Source organism: Aegilops tauschii, chromosome 4 (genome assembly GCF_002575655.3).
Source record: "Aegilops tauschii subsp. strangulata cultivar AL8/78 chromosome 4, Aet v6.0, whole genome shotgun sequence".
Lineage (NCBI taxonomy): Eukaryota > Viridiplantae > Streptophyta > Magnoliopsida > Poales > Poaceae > Aegilops > Aegilops tauschii.
This window is the reverse complement of record NC_053038.3, coordinates 363,275,970-363,297,043: the sequence shown is the minus strand read 5'-3', so window position 1 is coordinate 363,297,043 and position 21,074 is coordinate 363,275,970.

Below are 21,074 nucleotides of genomic sequence, written 5' to 3'. Positions count from 1 at the left end.
GCGCGGCATCGGCCTGCCCGTGAGCGCCTTCTTCCATTCCTGGCTCGAGTTCTACCAGCTCCAGCCGCACCACCTCACCCCAAACGCGGTGGTGCTGCTGTCTACCTTCGTCACCCTGTGCGAAGGCTACCCTGGAGTCCTCCCTACCCTCGAGCTCTGGGGGGAGTTCTTCCAGTCCAAGCTGGGCACGCGCATGCAGGGCGTGCCGGCTCAGACTGGCGCCTTCATCGTGGTGCGGAGGGCGGTCGCCGACAACCCCTTCCCCGTCATCCCGCTGATCCAGTCGGTGAAGAGGTGGCAAAAGTCGTACTTCTACATGCGGAACATCGCCCCACGGGGTGACTACATCAACCTGCCGGCTTATGTAGCCGGCCCACCTGCGGGCAGGCGGCCTCAGTGGTCATACCGGGCCGTGACGCTGACGCCGGCTGGAAACGCAGCCATCGCCCGAGTGCGGGTGATGATCCAGTCGGAAGGCTTGTCGGGGCCCGACCTGCTGGCCGCCTTCGTCACGCGCCGAGTACTCCCGCTCCAGAGCCGCCCTCATCTGATCAGTCAGATGAGCGACCAGCTCGATTCGAGCCGGATGTGTACCAAGGACATGCCGCACGACGAGGTGGCCTATATGGTGAACTACCTCGCGAACTGCAAACTCACCGAAGAGTGGCAGTTCGGCAAGGAGCCATATAGTCGAGCCAATCCGCCGCCTACGGTATGTTCTCCTTGTCTCTTTTTCTTTTCTCAGTTCTGTTGCCGAGTTCCTCTTGGCCGACTCTAACTTAGTCGGCTTGTTTTCGACAGAGCCCTCTTCTTCGGCCTGCCGGCGGGTCGGACGCGGAGCGCCGATTCGTCCCCGACCAGACGGAGCATGATCTGGAGGACCCCGACTTGGGGGCGGCCGCTATGGACGACAACACCGAGCCGGGCCGCCGGCTCCGGGCATGGAGTCACCTTCGACGACTGGCCGGAGGACGAAGAGGCCGAAGTCGGCCGCGCCATCAACCGGCATCTGGCCGCGGCGCGGGTTCCTCCGCCGCACCGCCTGCTCGGGGCGGTGGTCAAAAGCGTCGTGCCGCACAGGGTTTGTTCGGCAGTCGGACCAAGAAGCCCAGGGGCGGGGCGACGGCGACCAGGCGGGAGGAGGCGGCCGCGAAGGCGGCTCGCTTTCCTTAAGACGGTGAAGCAACCGCAGACGGTGTCGGCGTAAGCTCAAACTCCTTCATGTACTCTTTTTTTCTTTCTTTTCTCTGGTGGTTCCTGAATCCTTGTTTTCTTCTCCAAACAACCAGAGCTCCACTGTCGCTCGAGCGGGCGGCTGCCGCTTCTGTCGTCGAGTCGCCGAGGGGGTCTGGGAGCACCACTCACCGCGTGGACCCCCGCGCCGACCTTCAGGCGGCGACAGAACGGAACACGCGGGAGGCGCGGGAGGAGCAGGAGGCGCGAGAAGCGGAGGCACGGAAGGCGGCCGCCGCCCAGGCGGCGCAGGAGGAGGAGGCGGCGAAGGCACGTGCCGACGCCGCAGCCAAGGCCCAAGCGGAGGCTGTAGCTGCGGCGGCGGCGGAGGAGGCCTTGATGGTCACCCCGCTGCGCGTCGCAGCGCCTGGGGCCCTGGAGCCCTCGCCAGAAGGAGCCGGCGGCGACCAGCCAGGGCTGGAGAGGGACGACGATGTCGTCGTCCTAGAGAGGGCGCCGGTGCCGACCCCGCCGACTGGGGCGGCTCAAGGAGGCCGGCCTGATCTGCCGCCTGCGCAGTCGGCGGGGGGCGGGCCGGCCGCGAGGACTGAGCTGGCGGTCCAGATGACGCCGAGCCGGCGCGCGGGGAAGGCTGCGTCAGAGTCACAGAAGGCCGCGTCGGAGCCGCAGCCAGCCGCGGGCTCCAGCTCATTGGCCCAGGATGTGGAGGTGGCCAGCGCTACCTCGGGGTGGACGCCGGGCGGAGGGACGGCCGTGATGAACGTGGCCGCGCAGGACGTCCGGACCCGGCTCCAGGCTCAGGCTACGGCGCTGAGGCAGTTTACCGACGAGTTCCTTGCGACGCGGGCGGCCATCCGGGTTAGTCTTCTTATCTTGCTTCTTCTCGGTCTTGATTTCTTCTATGGGGGCGCGTCAGCGCACCCACTGGGTGTAGTCCCCGAGTTTCGAGTCGGCTGCTGAGCAAGCGGCTTGGAACTTCTTAGTGGATTTGGCTTTGCTATTCTTGTTCTTACTTCGATCTTCTGTCTATCTTGCAGGACTACCACAATCTTCGTGCGGCCGCCTTCAACTCCCAGGCTCGGGAGGTGACCCAGAAGATCACCGGCATTACTGAGAGCCGGGGTACGTGCTTTGTTCTTTATCTCATGTGGGGGCGCGTCAGCGCACCCACTGGGTGTAGTCCCTGAGATTCGGGCCGACTGCTAAGCAGTCGGGTCGGATCTTCCTTGACGACTTCCTCTTACTATTCTTTCTTTTTTTGCCGTCTCTGCAGCGGCCAACGCCGGTCTAAGGGCACAGCTGGGGGAGTCTCAGACTGCCCTTCGTGCCCGGGATGCCGAGCTCGCCGCCTTGGTGCAGGAACGCGACCGCCTGGCCAAGAAGTTGGCCGACCAGGAGAAGGCCACAAGGCAGCTCTGAAGGCGGTGCAGGACCGCGAAGCTGCCCTCCAGGCCGAGTACGAGACGGAGGCGGCTGGCTGGGCTAAAGCGAGGCAAACTCTGATCTCTGGCTATGGTCAGATCGAAGATCTGGTTGACGGTAAGCCGCCTACTTCTTCGTCCTTTCTTGCCGTCTGCCGCTTTTGGCTCGTTTTCTGACTTGGTGTTCTTCTCTTCTTTTCTTCTTCTTTCTTGCACAGAGTATTTCCCTGGCTATTCTACCGCCGCCAACCAGGTCATCGAGACCCGCCGCCAGGCACGGAGGCAGGCTGGCTTCGAGATTTCGCCAACCGCCGGCCGTTCGCTGGAGGAGCAGCTCTTGGCAATCCAGGCCCGCATCCAGCCGGCTCACCGACTGCTCCGCCGGCTTCAGCGTGCCGGGGCGCAAGTGTTGGCCGCCCTCTGGCCCGGCCAAGTGGTTCCTCGCACCCCCAGTCGAACTGCCGACTGGCTGGAGGTGGCTGTCGGCCGCTTCGAAGCCTGGAAGGCCTCGGCGGCTCGGTCCGGCGCCAGGCGGGCGCTGGAGTTCGTCAAGGCCTGGTATCCTGGCCTGAGCCTAGATCAGCTGGCTACCTGGCGCCAGCAAGCCGACACGGAGCTGGAGCCGGCGCGGCCGGCTATCTTCCGGCGGGCTTCGGCGATCGCCGACTACACCGACACCAGCGTCTTCGCCCCCGAGGTAGATGACAACGGTGTCGCCCAGCCGGAGGAGTGGTTCGGGCTGAACCCGGCAGACGGTGAAGACTCGGCGGAGGAGATCGACTCCAGCGACGAGGGCGAAGAGGAGGAGGGTGAAGACGCCGAGCCGGCTGGTGGAGCAGCCGACCAGCCTCAGCCTGACCACGCCTCCAGCACCACGTCACGCACGAGTGCGTCGCCTGCCACTGGTGGTGACCGAGCCGAGACCCGCTAGGTGGCCACTCCTTCAGCCGGCGAGGCCGTCTCCACCGACCATCTCGGCTCCCGTACCGCGCCCTAGTCTAGTCTGCCATGTTTTGTTTTCCTGTCTTGTCACTTTTGGAACAATATTCTGTTAAGTCTACACAATTCCACCCACTGGGGGTGTATTCGAACCATGTCGATTGCCGGCCTGTTTGGGGCTTTTATATGTATATATAACTTTATGCATGCATTTGGCTTTTCCTCGTACTTTGCTTTTTATCCTCCGGCTGTTTCCTTTGCCGCCCTCCCTTGGTTGCCGCCTCCCGAGTCAGACAGTTGCTCTGCAATCTGTAGCTGGAGGAGTGCTTGGCCAATTGGGGGGGAAGTACTCTAGCTTTGCTGGACTGAAGCTAAGTGCTTAGGAAGCCGGCCAGCCGGCTGTTCTGACAGTCGGCAAGCGTGGTTGGAGGCTGTGTTTTTGCTATATAAGTTCGTTGGTCCTTAGCCGTCTTTCGTGTGGGCATCCTTTCTGCCTCGCCTCTTGCTAGTCGGACAGTCAGTTCTTCGAGCTACGACTTTCAGCAAGAGAGGACTCGGGAGCCGGCGCACTACTTGTCTGACTTCAGGTGGAACTTTTTAATATAGCTCAAGGCGGCCAGTCCCCGGGCCGACTAGTCGAACCCGGTGCCCAACAAGAAATCAAATGTAATAATACATTCATGGATATGACACTCGCCATTCATAGATAGATAAAGGCAGTCCCCGAGTACTGTTTGGGGGGCCTGTTGGTTCGTACTTAATACAAAAGGGTAGCATGATACATACTGCTTTCAACTGTAAAATCTTCTCAGGAGGTTCTCGTTCCATGGTCGCCCCGACTCCTTGCCGGAGTCATCTCTCTTGCGTGCTCTTGGTTTTTGTGCATCGATCAAGTAGTAGGAGTCGTTGCCGAGTGCCTTGCTGACGAAGAAGGGGCCTTCCCAAGGGGCCGAGAGCTTGTGCTGGCTGGCTGTTCGCTGGATCAGCTAGAGCACAAGGTCGCCCTCTTGGAAGGATCTTGGCTTGAGCTTGCGGTTGTGGTAGCGGCGCAGCCCTTGCTGGTAGATGGCGGACCGGCTGAGTGCTAATAGCCGGCCTTCTTCCAGTAGGTCGATGCCGTCTTCTCTTGCTTCCTTGGCCTCCGCCTCCGTGTACATGGTGATCCGAGGCGAGTCGAACTCGATGTCTATTGGGATGACAGCTTCGGCACCATATACAAGGAAGAATGGAGTAAAGCCGGTTGACTTGTTGGGTGTAGTGCGCAGACTCCAGAGGACAGCCGGCAGCTCATCGAGCCAGCAGCCGGCCGATCACTCCAGTGGTACAACCAGTCGGGGCTTGATGCCGGAGAGGATGAGTCCATTTGCTCGCTCGACCTGGCCGTTTGACTGCGGGTGGGCAACGGACGCTAAGTCCAGTCGGATGCCCTGCGTCGCGCAGAAACGTGCCAGTGCTCCTTTGGCGAAGTTCGTGCCGTTGTCGGTGATGATGCTGTGCGGCACGCCGTACCGAGTAGTGATGTCAGTGATAAATGTCACGGCAGTCGGCCCGTTCAGCTTCTTGATCGGCTTTGCTTCGATCCACTTTGTGAACTTGTCCACAGCGACAAGTAGATGCGTCAAGCCACCGCGGGCTGTCTTGAAAGGGCCCACCATGTCCAGTCCCCAGACGGCAAAGGGCCAGGTGAGGGGAATGGTCTTGAGTGTAGAAGCCGGTAGGTGTTGCTTGGAACTAAAAACTTGGCATCCTCTGCAGCTCTTGACTATCTCTTTAGCATCTTCCAAGGCAGTCGGCCAAAAGAAACCATGGCGGAAAGCCTTGGCCACAAGTGATCTTGAGGCTGCGTGGTGGCCGCATTCGCCTTGGTGGATATCCTTGAGGATTGCCGCTCCTTTTTCTGGCTCGACACAACGCTGGAAGACTCCAGTGACGCTGCGCTTCACAAGCTCTCTGTTGATTATTGCACATGCAGCAGCTCGTCGTTGCACTAGTCTGGCTGAGATTTCATCAGCCGGCAGCTCACTGCTGACTAGGAACTTGAGGATGGGCTAGGCCCATGATGGAGCTGTGACTTCTTCTTCTGTTAGTGTAGCCACCATAAATCGGGTGGGCGGGTTGGGTGGCGTGGAATTGGAGTCGGCCACCGCTTCTTGTGTCGTTGCAGTCCCCGGGCCGGGTTCTGAAGTCCCCGGGCCGGGTGCGACTACGGCAGTCCCCGGGCCAGTTGTCGAAGTCCCCGTGCCGTCTGCGGGGTTCCTCCAGTCGGATCCGGCTGCATCTGGCGCAGGCGGTACGAAGATAGAGTCCGACTCTGGAGACGGCTTGATGGACGGCTTGAGGAGGCGCTGGAGGGAGACGCCAGTCGGTATGGCCTGTCGGGTGGAACCGATTCGTGCTAGGGCATCTGCTTGGTCGTTGTCGGCCCTTGGCACGTTAAGGAACTCGCACCCTTCGAAGTATCCGCTGATCTGCTGGACGAGGAATCGATAGCTCGCCATGTTCGCGTCCTTGGCGTCCCAGTCGCCAGACGACTGCTGGACCACCAAGTCTGAGTCGCCATAACACAGGATCCGGCGTATGCCGAGTTCTTTGGCCAGCCAGAGCCCATACACGAGCGCCTCGTACTCGGCCACGTTGTTGGAGGCGGCGAAGTGGATCTGCAGTGTGTACTTGAGCTTGTCGCCTTTGGGAGAGGTGAGGACGATGCCGGCTCCCAAACCGGTGCGCATCTTGGACCCGTCAAAGTGCATCCGCCAATGGGTAGAGTCGGGAGCCGGCGGTAGGTACTGGGTCTCGGCCCAGTCGACGAGGAAGTCGGCCAACGCTTGGGACTTGATGGCGGTGCGGGGTTGGTAGAAAATCGTGTAGGGCGCTAGTGCAATAGCCCATTTAGCCACCCGGCCGGATGCATCCTGGCTGCCTATGATCTCGGCAAGCGGGGCGGTGCACACGACCGTGATGGGATGCTCTTGGAAGTATGGCTTCAGTTTCTTGGCAGCGAAGTACACCCCATAGCACATCTTCTGGTAGTGCGGGTAGTTTTGCTTTGAGCTGGATAGCACTTCGCTGAGATAGTACACCGGCCTCTGGACTAGCTGGGCTCGGCCTTCTTCCGGGCGCTGGACCACAACAACAGTACTGACTACTCGGCTAGTCGCAGCAATGTAGAGGAGCATGGGCTCCTTTTCAGTCGGTGCTGCCAGGACAGGCGGAGTGGTCAGCATCCTCTTCAACTCATGGAAGGCTTGGTCGGCTTGGTCATTCCACTCGAAGTGAGTGGACTTCTTCATGAGTCGGTACAGGGTGAGAGCCTTCTCTCCTAGTCGGCTGATAAAACGGTTCAGGGAGGCCAGGCAGCCGGTGAACTTCTGCACATCTCGCAGTTTGGTGGGAATATCCATCCTCTCGATGGCCTTGATCTAGACAGGGTTGCATTCGATGCCGCGTTCGGAGACCAGGAAGCCTAGCAGCTGGCCGGCTGGCACTCCGAACACGCACTTCTCGGGGTTGAGCTTGATTTGGAATCGGCGCAAGTTGGCGAATGTTTCTTTCAGGTCTTCCAGCAGGGTGCCGCGCTTCTCTGTCTTCACCACAATGTCGTCTACATAGACGTGGGCATTTCTGCCGAGTTGTTTCAAGAGGCATTTCTGCATGCAACGCTGAAAAGTGGCGCCAGCATTCCTCAAGCCGAATGTCATAGTCAGGTAGCAGAAAGCTCCAAATGGTGTGATGAAGGCAGTCTTCAGGCGGTCTGCTGGGTCCAACTTGATCTGATGGTACCCTGAGTAGGCATCCAAAAAACTCAACAGCTCGCATCCGGCTGTGGAATCTATCACTGGGTCAATCCGTGGCAAAGCAAACGGATCCTTTGGGCAGGCCTTGTTGAGGCTGGTGTAGTCTATACACATACGCCACTTCTTATTCTTCTTCAGAACCAGAACTGGGTTGGCAAGCCACTCTGGAAAGAACACTTCCATGATAAAGCCAGCGGCAAGGAGCCGGGCTATCTCTTCTCCCACGATTCTTCTCTTCTCTTCTGACTGTCGGCGGAGGGGTTGCTTGACCGGCTTCGCGTCGGCTCGGACATGTAATTTGTGCTCGGCGAAATCCATCGGGACACCCGGCATGTCCTTTGGGGACCATGCAAAAATGTCTCGATTCTCACGGAGGAAGTCAACGAGCTCGCCTTCCTATTTACTATCCAAGTTCGCCCCAATGACAGCGAACCTCTCCGGGTTCTCCGGGTCCAGAGGTATCTTCTTCGTCTCTTTGGCAGGCTGGAAGGAGCCCTGCGCATCACAATCTTTGGGGTTGGGGGACAGGGCCGGCTGCTTGCCGGCCATGGCCACAACCCGCTCTAGCATCTTCTTCTCTTCTGCCACCATGAGGGACTCGGCCAGCCGGCTACTGGCCATGGCGCACTCGATGGACTTCTTGTAGTCGCCGGCTACCGTGATGATCCCCTTCGAGCTCGGCATCTTCATCTTCAGGTAGGCGTAGTGGGGCACAGCCATGAACTTGGCCAGAGCAGGTCGGCCAAGCACAGCATGATAGGGGCTCTCCAAATCGACTACCTCGAACCAGATTGCTTCTCGGCGAAAATGATCTTTGTCTCCGAAGAGAACATCTATTTTAATCTTGCCGATCGGGGAGCAAGACAAGCCGGGGACGATACCATGGAAGACGGTGCGGCTCGGCATAAGCTGCTTCGCCTTGATGTTCAGCTTCTCCATGGTATCACGGTACAGTATGTTGATACTGCTTCCGCCGTCTATCAGGATGCGGGAGAATCGGGCGGCTCGCCTCTCCATCGCGAGGGTGACGTCCAAGACCATTGCATAGGAGCCAGGAGAGGGCATCACCTCTGGGTGGTCGGCCTGGCTCCAGCTGATTGGCTTCTCTGACCAGTGCATGAACTCGGGGGCGCTAGAGGCGACTGCATTAACTTCTTGATGCTGTCAGCGCCGACTGCGCTTGTCGTCGGCTTGACTGGTGAAGACGACGTAGGCGGCGTGCTCTTCAGGGAATTCGTCTTGGATGGCGCCGACTGTCGGCCGAGCCGCCGGCTGCTGGGGGGCTGGAGGCGGCGGACCGGGAGGCGGCGGCGGCAACATCCCCTCGCCCATGGTGATTCGCGTGAGCCAGTGGCATTTTCGGGTCATGTGGTTAGACGGCTTCGCGCCGCTGTGGAACTTGCAGGGGGCGTCAAGAGCCTGCTCGTAAGAGAAAGCCGGCTGCCAAGCCGGCCTGCCGCCCTTCTTCTTGGGAGCGGGCCGTTCTTCGGGTTGCTCATCTTCAACGGTGGCCACCTGCTGACTGGCGGAAGTCGGCATGGGGGCCTTGCGGTTGTGATCGTTCTGGTAGGGGCGCCGATTAGGGTCGCCGGCCGGCGTCTTGGGAGCCGGAGCAATCACCTGCCCCAAGGCGTCTACTCGGAGCTCGGTCTTCATCGAGGAGTCGGCCGTGGCGTACTTGTCCGTGATGACCAGCAACTCGTCGAGGGTAGCCGGCTCGTCACAGAGAAGTCGGTGCTTGAGGAGGGTGCCCTCTCGGCACCCGGCGGTGAAATACTCGATGGCCTGAACCTCGTGCACCCCCTCGCAGGAGTTGCGGAGCTCGGCCCACCGCGTGAGGTAGTCGCGGGTCGACTCGTTGGGCCCTTGGACGCAGAGGGAGAGCTGGCGAGGCTTGGGAGGCCGCTTGTAGGTGCTGGTGAAGTTGCGGACGAAGTCTTCCGTGAAGTCTAGCCAACTGTTGATGCTGTAGGGCTTGAGGCTGTTGAGCCATGTGCGTGTCGTGCCTTGTAGCATGAGGGGGACGTACTTCACGGCGACGCGCCGATTGCCGTTGGCTATGCTGACAGCCGTGGAGTAGTCGATGAGCCAATCTTCCGGCTTCACTGAGCCGTTGTACTTGGGCGTGTCTCTGGGGAGCGAGAACCCTTTGGGGAAGGGCTTGTCGCGGATGCGGGGGCCAAAGCATGGCGGGCCGACATCGTATTCTTCTTCTAACGCCAAGGATCGAGCAAGGCGGTCGATCCGGTGGCGGGCGTCGTTCTCGCCGACTCCTTCTCGGCGGCCGAGTCGGTCGCCAAGAGTCGGGTGCGTGATAGGCGGCGGAGTGAGACGTCTTTCTCTTCGAGGCGGGGGAGGAGGCAAATCTCCTTGGCGTTCCACTGCTCGAGGGCGGCCTTCCGCGTCGCGCTCGATGGTGATGCGAGTCCGGCTGCGGCTGGCAGCCGGCTCCTTGTCTTTCTTCTGGCGTGCGCCGCTCGCAGTCGGCGAGCGGGACGTCGCGGCGTGCTCCCGGCGCGGGGGATGACTATCAGCACGGGCGCCGGCTTCGTGCCGTTCTACAGCCGCGTCGATCAGCTGCTGGATCCGTCTTGTCACGTAGGGGAGCTCGTCGGCTCCCAGCCCATTGAGCTCTTCTGCGGCCACCTGAGCGGCTCGCAGATTCTCGAGCGGGGTGGCGTAGACGGGGCGATCTGCCCCCAGCATGCTGGCGACGGCCGCGCCGCGCTTCTGGACGAAGCCGGCTCGGCTCGGGCCGCTAGGCGGCGGCGTACCGAAGGCGGCGCGGTCTACTTCGCGCTGGTGGGCCTCGGTGAGGCGTCTCATGGATGCTATCTTCTGGCCTTCCGCGATGAGGGCGAGGCGGCGTGCCTCCAGTGTCTCGGCGTCGGCGTCGGCCGGGATGGGGACGGAGAGGTCATGCATCGCCGCTTGCAGGGCGTCGTGGGCGTTTTCGCCCGAGTTGGCGACGTGGCTGATGACCAACACTTCGGTGACAGCGCTGCTGCCGCTATCAGCTCGAGGGAGAGGATCGTCGAAGACCACCACGTCGGAGGGGTAAGCGTCGAGCGATGCCGTGTCGGAGTCGACGAGCATCGGGTCGGTGGAGCCGACCGACTCCACATCTGCAGCAGGCTCGCCGGAGACGTGAAGCTGGTCGAGGTGGCTGACGAGGCGGCTCTCGGGGTAGTCCGTGCCTGCGTCGGACGCAGGCTCGTCGGAGATGCGAGTCTCGCCGAGCAGATCGGCGAGGCAGGTCGCTGCGCAGGCGTCGTCGGCGCCTTGCAATGCGTCGAGGCAAACGTCATCGGGCGCAGCAGGCTGGCTGCGCTCGCGGGGGAGGAAGAGGGTTCCCGTCCAGAACAGGTCTCCGGAAAAACGGTGCACCTGGCCCCACGGTGGGCGCCAAATGTCGGGTGGTAGGTGCGACATATGCCAACGGGTGGCTTATCATTGTGGGTGCCAATAAGACGTCGCCGGTGCCTGGAAACGGGATGAGGCGAAGACATGCACGCCGGCGGATCTTACCCAGGTTCGGGGCTCTCCGAGGAGATAACACCCCTAGTCCTGCTCTGCGGGGTCTCCGCATGATCACTAGATCAGGAAAAGTAGCTACAATCGCTCCTAGAGCTGTTGGGTTCAAGGGAGAAGAAGAACAAGGCTAGCTCTCGCTTCTCTCTCTCTATGGTGTGTGTGCTATGCTCAGAAGCCAACCCTTTGCATGGGTGCCCCGGGGAGTTTATATAGGCCTACCCCCCGAGGGTACAATTGTAATCTGGCTGGGCGCTAGTCCCAGCCGTCAGTGTCTACGCTCGCCGGCTTCTCCGCCGGCCGTTGGGGCCCGCCGACTGGTGGGTCCCGCCGGCTGCCGGCCTCTTGGTCGACAGGCCGGCCCCACCGCTTAGCGGTCTTGTCGGCGGCTGCTTACTGTAGCCTCGTCCTTGATGACGAGGGCTTCGTCGAGGTAAGCGTGGCTACAGTGTGCCACCTCGCGGGCTCTCACTGTAGCCTTACCTCGTCTTGTCTCTTTAATGTGGCGCATGCTTCGAGGAAGGGGTAGCCGGCTTCTGGGGGGCCGGCTACACCCTTGGCCGACTGGGGGAGGCTGGGCCGCCTTCGCGCCTCTCTCTGGCTAAAGGGGCCCGCCGCCCGTGGGCCGTACGGGCGTCTGTCGTGGATGACGTTGAGGCTAGCATGGCTACAGTGCCGAGCCGGACAAGAGATGGGCGTCCCGTATGGCCTCCTGTGGCCATGCCTACCTCGGGCTTCAGGGGTAGTGGGCCGCACTGTGGGCACACCCCGTCTTGTCATCGTTATGTGGGTGTAGTTTTGGTGGTTGCGGTCTTGGCCGGCTTCTTGGAGTCGGCGCTCTTCGTGGCCGACTCTGGGGAGTCGGCGTTCTCTATGGCCGACACCAGGGAGCCGGCCATCCCGTGGTTATCTTGGGGGGGGGGAGGTTGCTGAGGCTGGGTCGCCTTCTGAGAGTCGGCTTTGGAAGTAGCCGGCCTGGGAAGGCGGCCCAATGCTTGACATGCTTGAAGGCCCAAAAGGCCTGATAATTTTTTTGGAAGAGCCAGGGGTAGTCGGTTAGGCTACCCGTGGCTATTTACTCCGACAATTATTCTGACAAACATGGATCGTATCATATCCAATTCCAACTAGACGAAGGAAATTCTTCATTTTATTGTAGGTGTGTGGCAGCTCAGACGCATCTGGGAAAGATTTACGGGAAGCAGCCAACATTGCATTGAATGATTTGTTGGTCATCCGCTCAGGTGTCTTCACCTGAAGAAAGGTGACCATAGCTGAGAATACTGACCGCTTATTTCCTGGGGTGACAGCCACGTTGCATTGTTCCAACATGCGGGCCCACCGTTTTTCTTCTGCATGTGAAAGTTCACAAAATGCGTGAGCATTTCGTAGCATTGTTTCAATGTTGGTCAAACTCACTGGCTCCGCCACCACCACCTCCTCCTCTTCTTCCACCTAAGCATCAGGCAGATCAAGATGGTGATCTGCTGCTTCCACATAGTCAGTAACATTGACGTTCACAGCTTCACCATGATGAACCCACCTAGTATATGTGACCGATATCCCATACAAGTGTAGATGATTTTGCACAGTTGACTGGGGTCTTGTAACTGAATTCATACAACTGCTACACGGGCAGAGCACATCTGATTTCGGACCACCGTACTCAGCTCTGATAAAGTTCATGAAGTTTTCAACCCCCTCGACATATGTAGTGGAGAATCTTCGAGCAGAAGTTATCAAGTCCTGTCCATCTGTTAGACATACAATTTAGTTCTTCTACTAGCTATTACAGGAAAAACATATATGCTTTTTTATGAAGTCCAGAAAAAATACCTAGGTCGATGTCTAAAGCTATGGCAAGATATTTGGACGAGCAGATCTAAGTAACGAGATATATGTAAAGCTAATTCAGCAAACGTATTTGAGTGCTAAATTATGGCAGGCTGTTTCAGTAGTGAATGAGGCCGAGCACACGGCCATCGAACTATCGAAGGCCATCGCAGCAACAAAGATCGAGTATAAAACGGTGTACAACTATTTCACCTAACAGATTGGCTACTAGACCATGGCAATCTACGTCACAATAAATATATGGCAGGATATTTTAGCAACTAATCAGGCTTGGCATGCCATCTCAGCTAAGCAGATTGAGTGCAGAATAGGGCAAGGAAGCTTCTTAAGCAAAGCATATTGACTGTAAACTACTTCGGCAAACAGTGAGTTTAACAGCGTCTATCAGCTAACATTCAGTACTACACCAACATGCACGGGGCCTCAGTCTAGAATGCGTGTATCGTGGGAGAAGCTGACCGTTGTGCGTCTCCACATGAACGTTGCCAGCGGTGGCGGTGGTGACCGATGTGCGCCTCCACAAGAACTTTGCCAGCGGTAGCGGCGCAGCTAGAGGACGGTAGTCTATGAGAGCTTACTATGGGAGCGAGAGGATTGCCGTGCGTCCCCTCGACGAACTGCGGCACCGACGTATCGGCGCGGCAGGGAGGGCGGCTTTGGCGGAGCGAATGGAGTGGAGGGGGACGGGGGAGGGGTTTGGGGAATATTATTGGCTAGTTGGCTGTAGGGCGGTTGAATTTGGGATTTGGGGGGAATTTTTTTTGAGGGGGGGGATTTTCTCGTGGTGGGCGGGGGGAGTTTGGCGCATGGTCGGTTTCTCCAAGTGCAGTCCCACGTGTCAGTGAAGAGGCAAGCCGAAGCGCGTTCCGTTTGCGTGAGCCGTGTGCAGGACCGAACATGTGTGGGGTGCAATGCGACCGCGACAGGGGTGCTGTGAGTGTACCACCTTTTTTCCTTTTAAACTAGGTGCTTCGCCCCCTAAAGAAAAAAAAACTTGGTGCTTCGCGATCCATCAATACTACTACTAGTAATCCGGTAATCCTGACTAAAACGGCGCGTCCGGGTCTTTTCCCGCGCGATATGCTAGGAGGTTGGCTTAGTTGGGTTTTTTAGGACGAGTAATGCTACACCTACGTAATCCCAGTTACATAATTAACGTAATGTGAAATGTGTGAGCTGTTGATTGTAGATTGGGGGGAGGGAGGGGCCCACCACCATGAAAATCAGGGAGGAGAGAGAGAGGCAATTTATGTTAACCCTTTTGTAGGTTCCCGTAGATGTGGAAAGATATGAAATGCGTGAATGTGCAGTGGACGTACTATTGGAGTGCCTAAGATAAATTGTGTATGTAGACTATGTGTTTATTTACTTCGCATGTTAGCTTTGTCTTGGTTCAATAAAAAGCAGAGTTGGTGATGATGGTGTGCCTGCCATCCTGCAACATAGGCCGTCCAATCTATATCTAACGGATAGGAAGGAAACTATGACAATTTACCCGCACTCCTCTCCACATTTGCAGATAAGGCCTTCCCTCGTTCAACCTTTTCTCCCACAAGATCTTGATGTTCCGTGCAACGCACGGGCATCTTGCTAGTACTCCTACAATATACTACTCCCTCCGTCCAGAAATACTTGTCATCAAAATGGATAAAAGGGATGTATCTAGATGTATTTTAGTTCTATATACACCCCTTTTTGTCCATTTTGATGACAAGTTTTTTTGGACGGAGGGAGTATATTATTGTGAAAGTTCATATACACCGGCCGATATTGATGCAAACACGGCAGATTTTCATTACATTTCAAACTTTTATAGGACAGAAAAATAAAAGAAACCCGACCCTAAACCTATTCTACGGCGGCGACCGACGTCCTCCATCTGCGATCTCCATGTACGGGGGCGGGGTTCAAGACCCATGAAGTGAAGGTGCGGTCTTCGGCGAGGAAGAGTAGAACACGGGAAACAGACCGGCCAGTTGGCACACCATGCCCTACCACCTCCCATGCCCTACTCATCCTCGGAGGAGTCCCCGACCTCGGCGGTGCCGGACGTTGGACGGCGGCAAGTAGGACGCGTGGCTGACGGTGCTCCCGTCGTCGGCCGCCAGCGTGGCCACCGCTTGTGCGGTCGCGTGCGCGTCCGGCTACGCCGCTATTGCGTCGCGAGCGGCGACTTGAGCGAGGGCGGTGACCTCGAGCTTCATCCCCGAAGACAAGCTGTCCCGTGGAGCGTTCATGCTCGCGGTCATGGTGGATGTAGTGCCAGGTAGCAGGACGATGCACTATGGTGTGGAGGTTAGCTGGGCGTTGCCGCTTTAAGTAGCGCATTTCGGTGAGGCCAAGCATTCGGGTGCGTCATTAAGTCGCCGGAGTTGGTTCCTCGGGCACCGAGCCTCTTAAGGACCGCATACGGACGGACGGCATGAATGCGGGCAGCTGGCGCCGGCTGGGAACACACCGCGCGACGGCGCGAGGGACGAGGGTTTTTGGTGTGCTAGGGTAGTCAGTTGCGGTCGGGGCAACGTTCGAGATGCCCTTTGCTCACACGCGAACCCACATGTCATTGAAAAAGCAAGACGACCCGGCATGGTCTCAGGTCCTGGGGATGCAGTTGGCCGCGCCACACCACTCCGCGGACGCGTCGCGGCGCGCGCGCACTTCGGCGCCCTATGCATCGTCGATGAGCCGGGTGTTGATCTGCTGATCGTGCCACAATGCTAACGCCACCCTCGGCACACTAAAACCGATCGTGTAAAGCGACGATGAGCGTGTCACTCCCGCATGCCTCATTTGAACATTTCGCCGAGTATCATTCGCATGTGGGCCTAGACCATGGTTGTATTTCCAATGTTGTAATTTGTCCGACATGCATACAAACAAACGGTTCATTTAAAGTTTCACTTTGCCTCCACTACGTGTCGCTTCCCGTCTTAGTTTTGATATCCAATTCGGTTCATGCCCCGACACATCTTGACGAGATTGATTGATGTTGAGAGATCAATTGCGTGTCGTGCAAGGAGATAAAGGTTTTCTCTGTTTCTATGATAGAAATGACTGGCGGGGGGGGGGGGGTCTGTTGGGATCAGAGGGAGTATATTGTACGTTCATAAGAGAAACGAACGTATTTTACCCACCCTAGTCCTCTTTCAATCGATCTCCGGACCCCGAGATGAAATCGAGAGAGAACGAGTGGGTGCATGTGTGATACCTAAGGCGGATTCAAAATTTTGAACCGATGATCATAGCATCCACAAATCATATATAAAGGGTATTCAATGTTCTATTCGCTCTTGAACATACAATATACTCCCTTCGATCCTTTCTAGTTTACATATAAGTTCTATGTGTAGTCAAAGTATCTCTACTTTGATCAACTTACAGAAAAAAGTATCAACATTAAACAACGCCCAATCAATATTGTTAGATTCGTACGTACTCCTAGATTTGTATTCAAACAGACATGGTTTCCAATTTGTTTTCAACCACGTGAATGTGCTTGTTCTCGCGCATGCTCTTCCTACTAGGATTTCGCCACGTATAGCCAGTCCAATAGTAACTTTTTTAAGCTCCCTGTCCAATAGTACTAGTGGAGTACTGACAACATCTGTAGTAGAGTATGCAGTGCTCATAGTACTCCGTCCTTCCATTTATATAGGGCCTATGTGGAGGAGAGAGATGTGAAAAAGTAAGGGGAGTGAGCTCTCATGCAAGAGCCTAGCTGTATACGCATTCCTAGTTAAATACAATAAATATGAAGAAAGAGATAGAGAGGAGATGGAAAAAAGTACTAGCCAACCTTATATTTTTTTATGGGAAATAGCCAACCTTATAGCCCACACTACTGTATGAGTGCATATAGATGATGGCTATAGATGACATGGTAGTTCCTTATAGCCATCGGCTGGCTATTCAAAACCGCCATTGACTATTGACAAGATTCATAGTACATGAGATGTATAATGTGAAAATTATATCATTGGAAGCTCCTTTCACATACGAATTTAACCGTATGCCTTGTGTAAGTTGCATGTCATATATTATTACTCTAACATTTGCTCAAAGTTAGCCTCGAAAAATGCATTAGGCCCTGTAGATGGAAGGGGGGAGTAGTAGTGGAAGTGGATCCTCTGACGTAGGTATCCCTGCCTTACCCTCCCTTTCGTTCACTTACTGGTGGACCCCATGCTTGCTAGGCCCCGCATGTCAGTTACTCAATGGGTTCAGCCACGTCAGGGGATCCTCATCCGTAGTATACTCCCTCTATTTTTATTTACTCCACATAAAACGGAGGGAGTGGTAGTATAAATGACGCGGGCGGGGGAGGGGGAGGGACGTCGGTTTGCTCTCAACTAGGTCCCACAAACGAGCGTAAACGCAAGACGAAGCGCGTTCCATTCGGTGAGCGACGTGGAGGGTCCATCATGCCGGGGTGCAATGCGAACGTGACACGAGCGATGTACAATCAAAACCGATTGACCGGTCGTCACCGAAACCACTATTCACACCAGAACCTTCGCTGCTCGGCCTACGCCAGCCACTGCCCCAAAACCACACCTCCTCTCCAGCCCATTCCCCCACCTTTCGATCCCCTAGCCTGCATCAAGCGTCCCCTAGTTCACCGGAAAGCCATGGTGCGCCGCAAGATCACGTACTATAAGATGCTGACGCCGGAGCACCGCGCAGAAATTGCGGCGGCGGTCGGCGCCACAGACCTCCGTTCCCAAGCTGGCTTTGCGGCGGGCCAATCCCTGAGTTCTCTAGAGCCAAGCTACGAGGAGGAGGAAGCCGATCCAATGTTCATGGCGGAGGTCGCGGTGCAGAATGCCCCTGATGGGTATGAGATGATGGACGTCGACTTCGTGCCGGCGTCCGGGTCCCCCATGGTGCAGGCGTACCAACGGTTCAACCTGGCGATACTAAAGGAGGACCGGGAGGCATAGGCTCAACTCGACGCGGAGCGCGCGCATGCTGCTGCCATCGAGGCTCTCCTGCAGGCGGAACCGGATGTCGTGGATGTGAACCGGGTGGCAGAGGCTCAACTTGAGGCAGAGCGCGCGGATGCCGCTGCCATCGAGGCTCTCCTGCAGGCGGAACCGGACGTCCTCGACTTGAACCGGGCGGCGGAGGCTCAACTCGACGCGGAGCGCGCGGATACCGCTGCCATCGAGGTCCTCCTGCAGGCGGAATCGGACGTCCTCGACTTGTACCGGGAGGCGGAGGCTCAACTCGACGCAGAGCGCGCAGATGCCGCTGCCATCGAGGCCCTCCTGCAGGCATAACCGGACGTCCTCGACTTGAACCGGGCGGTGCTCTCGTCAGTGCAGAGCGCCCGCACGCTCCGCGTGAACGAGTAGCTGGAGGCCGAGTACAACCACGGTGTGGATACACACGTCGGCAACTACGGTTGGTTCACGCACGCATCCAAAGAAGACGAGGCCGTCTCGTTCCGCGAGCAATCATAGTTTTTCTTTATGTTGTTGTTTTTAGGGATCTTTTGCTTTGTAAAAACATATATTGTTATGCAAGTCGCCTGACTTTCATCATTTGGGCCAGTCTACCATTTCAGGCGGTTGGATGAATATCCTACGTCTCCTAACCCTTCTTCCTCACCTCTTCTTCTTCCTCTACAGACCACCGCACGGGCCGTACAGATCCTCCCCAACATGCGGTTGGATAAACATACTGTATGAACGAAAATTATGTGTCAGCGGTAGGATGGCTGAGTTTGGTTTTTTCACATGCGGTAGCACGTGTCAGTGAGGGGTGCGTTCCCTTGGTTGGGTTTGTGGCATGCAGGAGCGACTGTGTGAGGGTGCAGAGCGACCGTGTGAGGGTGCGGTGCAACTGCGACAGAGTGTACCTCCTTTTCATTTTGAAAACTTTAGGCAAGCTTGGCAAAAATGTGTGGTGAAGTATGGCAATGCAAGGCCTAGACCCAAATAGGATAAGTACGTATGTACTAGGAGTACTAGTGTTAATAAAGAAAGGCGGGGTTTTCCTTCACGGGATTAATTGATACAAATCCTCGTTTGATATGTCAATTAATGCGTATTTTTTTCTCCAAAGCCCAAAGAGCTAACCATCTCACTCCCCATCGCTTGATTAATGCAGCGCCATGCAAACCAACCTTCTCACTTCCGCATGCATGCAAGGGTATATTAATGTCCTTGGTTGCTAGTATGAGGCAAACCCCATCAATTTTGCCTCGATTAGTGTTAGTGGCCTTTTGCAAATTGTAATTTTGATATACTGGCCTTGTGTTCAAAAAATGGAGGTAGTAACTATTTGACTTCCTTCCCCATTGCGGTGACGTCAACGATATCTCGAATGTTGTGGTTTGGCGAAGTGCATTCGACGGAGAACATCGTTGAGGGAGACCACGGTAAGTCGTTCGCAAGTGCCGCCTGCAAGCCGAGACAACCGCCTTATTTGCATCCAAGAAGTCCGTTGAACCAGAGGACGCTTAAATGCACTAGTACTAATAGTACACAATAGCGTCGGCTGTCCATCTTAGTGCCGGTGAGGTGGTTTCTCAAAGAAGACGATGGAGAAGCGGAGTCAGGGAAGAGTGAAATAGTGGTTGCTTTGTCCATGCTTTGTGATTTGACGCCTCAATGCTTTGTGATTTGTGATAGAAGGGACAGGGGAGTAGACTCTATGCTCTATACTGTACATGCGTCCAAGTACGGGAGCAAGAGGAGAGACGTTGCATTTTTCTATTCCTTCAATCAATCAATCAGGGAGCTTCGGTTCCATCTTTTTGGCTTTGGCACCACCATCCACAATGGTTCCCATCGATGCCAAAAGCTATTTTCACATTTGGCTACACATTGTGGATGCCCTTAACCGTACCACTTGGTTTTGCTCCTGTGTGCTATCTATACAAATCTCAATTATGTTGATCTAAAAAATTATAGAATCAAGATTAGTAAAAAGGAGGTGATTTTGTCGAGCGGATGGCGGGGGAGATTTCTTATTTTTAGAGGATGTTGGCCTGTCGGTTTGCTAACATGCGGTCCCACGTGTCAGTGCTTTACCAAGCCGATCCACGTCCCACATGAGGCAGAACAACGATAGAAGCAACACGTGGTTAACTTGAAGAAGATGAGGGAGAAGCGGATTCAGCAACGAGTGAAATGATGGTTGCTTTGTCCCTCCAACTTCTTTTTTTAGTATTATTACTTCGTCCCTCCAACTTAACTGCGGGAAAGGTGCAACTTTGTGATTTGATGCCTCATTGCTCATTACTACACCAGCGCCATGACTGGGGTGCTTCACCCCTGCTGCTCTGCATTGTATTTCGGAATGGCACGTGGACCCGGTAGCATGATGTCACACATGTCGGCGAACGAGACTAGAACATTTATGAATTGTCACTTGTACTGTATAGTACTATAGTTTTGCTGTTTCGCATGATCCATCGATACAAACCCGATTAAACAGGAAAGGGCGGGATTTTTCCCGCGCGGTAGATGATACTGGCCATACATTTCAAAGGCAATTTTAATGTATGCAAACTGAATAATTAAGTAACAATATGATATCTAGTAAAACAAAAAACACATATGATTTATTGTGTTAGAGTGTAGTAGTAGTGCTGTATTGCATAGTTGTTAGATGTAACATGCGAGAACGTGTAGAGATGTAGTTTTGGAGGGCCTAAAGAGAGAAAAGCGTAATACGGTCACCGAACTTCAGAATACGCTCATTACGGTCACTATATATGTTTTGCGGTGATTATACGGTCACGTGCTCACCGTTCAGCATCGGATTGCACTCTGTTGACCGGCCAAATAGTCTGCGTGGCACCATGTTGACTAGTTAAATTGACCACGTTCCTTGTGAGTCCCACATGTCAGTTCACATTGGAAAAAGGTCAGATAAACACAAATTTACGCAGGCGCGACAAGACTCCAACCCGTGAGCGGGAATCACGTTGTTGTGTATGTGTCTGTCAAGGCCTGATGTGTGCACATGCATGTGTAGGTTGAGCACTTGAGCGTGAGAGTGTGTGTTGGTCGTGTAGTGTGTGCATGCATGCGTGCGTGTGTGCATGTGAGTGTTGCGTGCATGTGTACGTATGAGTGTTGCGTGCGTGCGTGGCCGCATGTGTTCGTGTGAGTGTTGCGTGCATGCAGTTTATGTGCATGCGTGCGTGTGTGTATAATCACCACACCAGCTCATGTGTGTTAAAACAGACGGCTCAGCATACCAATACAAGGCCACCTTGTCCGCTGTGCCTGCGGTCTTGACTTCGAACCACCGTCCAATATTTTTTTGTCATTTGTTTTCATTCTTACTAGCAAGATGCCCGTGCGTTGCACGTAATATCAAGATGCAT